This window comes from Kryptolebias marmoratus, linkage group LG4 (assembly GCF_001649575.2).
Source record: "Kryptolebias marmoratus isolate JLee-2015 linkage group LG4, ASM164957v2, whole genome shotgun sequence".
NCBI lineage: Eukaryota > Metazoa > Chordata > Actinopteri > Cyprinodontiformes > Rivulidae > Kryptolebias > Kryptolebias marmoratus.
The window spans coordinates 7510945-7515301 of NC_051433.1; positions in this window are offsets into that span (position 1 = coordinate 7510945).

A 4357-nucleotide genomic window follows, 5' to 3' on the forward strand; every position below is an offset into this window, starting at 1 on the left:
GGAGTGTTTGCTTTACCGGCGGCGGGGAAGTGATGTTGAGTAAATGAGCGAAGATTTCTGGTTCCTCCTCCTCCTCCTCCTCCTCCTCTTTCTGTCGAAGGGGCGCGCGCGCGCTGCACGGCACGGCACACAGGCTGAACGTGTGTTCATGTGTGGGTGTGCGCGTGCCCCCCTCCCTCTGCCTCCCCCTCGTTTTTTTTTTGTTTTTTTTTTTTAAATCTCAACAGGAAAGTGCTTCACTTCTCTGCTCTTTCTCTCGCTTTATCTGCCCATCAAGTGTTTGTTTGGTGAAGAGCTCTTCACCCTCCCGTGTTTACACAGCGTCCCTCGGACCATCTGTGCGCGCGCGCCACACGTATGAAGATTTGGCAGAGGTAAATACCTCCGGGCTATTGACAGGTTTATCAGGAGTTTTTCTTTTCTGTTTGTGTGTGGGAGTATTTCCACCCCCTCTCATCCTTCATGGAGAGACGGCATGCAAACTGTAAACCGGTGACCTAAACTGTTTCAATCTGAAACAAGCGCGTTTCACAGGAATCCGTTTCTGGCACTTTATTGCTCACTGTCTCTGTTTTTGGAAATGATCACAGGGAATTAGTCAGATAAGAGGAAATGTTAGGGTGGTTAAACAAATACTAAAATAGCACGCCTGACACAAATAAAGTTCTTTTTTTTTATTAAATAAATTTTCTACTAGAAAAAAATGTAGATTTTCAGCAGAAATGCAGAGTGAAAGCTGAGCGCTGAAACTTTGTTGAAGCTGAAACCGAATTATTAAAGTTCAAACTGTTAAAACAAATGCTAAAATCAACTAAATGACAGCTAAAATTAGCAAATTAAAAGCTATAACCAACAGAATAGCAGCTAAGCACTAGAACCAAAGCTAAATAATAGTAGCTAAAAACTAATAGGCAAACTCTTAGCTAAAGGCTAAAACCAGTGTAACAGCAATTAAAAAATTGAAATTAGCAGAACTAAAAGCAGCAAAAAGCTCATAAAAGCTAAAATTAACAAATCAGTAACAAAAAACTACAACTAGTTAAATAGCGATTAAATGCTAAAGTTAGCAAAACAGTACTTAAAAGCTAGAACTAGCAAAATAGTAGCTAGAAGCTAAAGATGAAGCAACTACACTGAAGCAGATTTCAAAGAGCACAACATTTTTCAAGACTTTGGAGCGATCACCTTTCATTGCTGAATGTAAATAAAGTAAATAAAGATAATTAAGTCAAAAAGTATAAAAGTTAGAAACACCATACTTCATTATTAGTTAATGTCCTGAATGAGCTGAATGTTCTGATACCTGAATGGTCGAAATAGCTGAGAGTACACTAAAAGAGTTCAAAATTGTACAAAACAAACTGTAAACTTTAAAACTAAAGTGTGACTGCTGACCCAACAGACACTTTCTTTTACCCTATTTTATACTTATACAATAAGATAAAGTATAACTTTTTTTAATCCTTATTAACTATCATATTAAATATCTCTTAAATGAAAAACACGGATCTTGCTTTAAATAAAACAAAACTGTGTTATTGATCTCAGTAGCATACTTTACTATCTCTTTTTTATTTTTATAATTGAAACTTCAAACCAGTCTTCAAGATTGCCTTTAATTTAAAACAATTCTAGTTCATAAACATTTGCTTTGTTTTCTTTTCACCTTCTAAATATTGTGTTTTTTAAAGTCAAACATACGGATTATGGTAATCTTCAGATTCTCGTATTTTAAATAACTAGGAGATGTCTGTGGAAAGTGTGACAAATCATCAAGGTTACCAAAACAGTTTGAGGGGATGAGTCATCTTACTTAACAACACCTGCTGAACAGGAAAGCACAATTTGACAGTCGTGTCTGTCTGAGTGACCGACATCCCCAGTAAGATTCCCTTAAACTGAGGAAGTGGGGTGCAGGTGCTTCATCCTTCGAATGTGTGCTCATACTCAGTTTTATGTGTGACCAATATTCGAGCCATTGTCTTTGTGTGTTTTCTGTAACTTGAGGACGAGTTGGTTGGAGCTGAGAGCCACCACGGAGGAGGAAACAGGTTCTCCTGAGCAGGGACAACAGGATACACTCGCTGGCTCCCTCCCCACGACCGCAGACATGGATACAGGCCACTTGTGGGATGTGTGTGTGTGGGCGGAATCCATGCTACTTTACATCTGTGCTGATAATGACATCTCTGCCCGTCCCAGATAAAAAAGAACATTTCTGAGGCTGTCAAAAATGCAAGACAGCAAGTTTTTATGGGTTTCTTGGGGTTTCCTCTTCTCTCTATTGGTTAGAAGGACAATGGAATAAAACAAGTGAGAAATTAACATCAAAATAATTAAATCACACATTACATTTCAAGTTTTAGTTCAACAGATGTCATGCATAAAATGTTTAAATGTGCTGAAATAATAGATGTAGAATCTGTTTTAAACCAGGGGGAATTTCCAGCCTCTTTATTCTGTTTTACATTTCATGTAATTTACTGCTTTGTTTGTTTTACCTTCACTTATCAATAATAAGTTCAGTTAGTATCCTGCTTTACCAAAAATTCTTTTAAATGTCTCATAAAGCATAGGCCCGGACCTGTCGCGCTTGGCACATGTTTGGTGTTCGAGTGATAGTATCAACAAGGAGGGAAGAAATGCTGCAGTCTACAGCACACAGCAGAGCTTTGTGCAGGGGTGGCGCATGCTGCTCCACTTAAGCTGCTACAGTTGGAAAAACTTACAAATGTGCTTAAAACCCTCATTTTATTTTATTTAATTGTGTTCAGTGGTGATGTTGGAGGCCAATACAAACAGTGAAATGCAAAAGGGCACAAAGTTAGGGCCAACATTTCAAGATTGTTTTAGTTTGTTTCTTGGATGGGTGAGCTAAATATTAACCTCCTTTAAGATCTCAACACTTCATAGTTTACTTTGTGATTCACTGATCCCTCATAAACCTTATGTCTTCCCTTTCCAAAGGCCTTTAGTGGATCTCACAGGTGTCTACTTTCTTTGCCTTGAGCTAACAAGTGTTCAAATAAAATATTTCCGTAGACTGCATGCCTTACTCTGTTCATCTTCTGTCCCAGCAAAGACTGAGGATGTCACAGGCATCGATTATAAAGTTTCTTTTTGTTTATTAAACCTTTATTTTTTGTGCTATTCATAGTTTCATTCACAGGTTTGGTGGATGGACATCATTATTAGGTTCAAAACCATCTCTTGCTACAAAATACTTTAATGCAACGGTGTACTTTATGTATTTCGTAAAATAGTACATTTTTCCCACAAGTCTATATTATATTTGCCATGTTCACTACTTTAGATTAGTGTCCTTATAGTCAAGTTCAACTGCTCTTTTTGAAATAATCCTCAAACATAATAAGAAAGCTGTAATGTCTTTTTATCTAATTATTTTAAAAAATAGCTTCTAAACCTTTTTTCCAATTTTGCTTTTCAAGTTTGCAACTTTTACAATACACAATATTAGAACAAGTTTTTAAATGATCTGATAGTTTTTTTTTAAACACAAAGTTATTTTTATTTTCACTTCAGTATCAACTGATTTGTTTTATATGTTTCTTTTAGTTTCAGTGACAGTTTCACTGGAACATTAATTAAAAACCAGTGATGACATGAGGTCTATGCCAATAAAAACAACAGTCTACAAAGGCGAGATAAGATAAGAACTGAGATGTTTTGTGCCATGTACTGATTTAAATAAAGAAGTTTTTTAAAAACATGTACAGCAACAATTTCTATAATCTGACAGAATGGCACAACGTTTTTTTAAAAAAGAATTTTAAAAAGATTTTTTTTTAAAAAAAGCTATTGCTATTGCTAGAATTTAGTAGCTGTCCCAGACATAAAGAATCTGACTGACGGAAAGAGTAGTGGAGTTGGTTCATTTGGAATGTGTGATTAAAAAAAAATGCAGCCATTGTCTTTGCCTTCCTCTGATGACTTTAGTTGGCTGTCTGACGTCTTTGCTGTGTCATTAACGTTCCTTAAATCATCCTACAATACAAAAAAGAAAAAAAAAGAAGAGAACACTCAGCAGGAAACAACAAAAAATTTCAATCTCAATGATATTGTTAAGTTAGATGTAAATGTTACGATATTATTCCTATACCAAGAGATGTTAAAAGAATTTAGCAGAGATTACAGTAAAATAATAATTTTCAGGGCTCATGCTATGTGGAAGGAAGTACTATAGGAGCCCAACCAGGGATAGGCGATCCTGGTCCCCGAGTGCCACTATCCTGTATGTTTTACTTGTTTCCCTGCTCCAACACACCTGATTCAGTGGTTAAATTGCCTCTTCATGTTCTGCTGAAGCCTGTTAATCACCCATTGATTCAAATCAGTT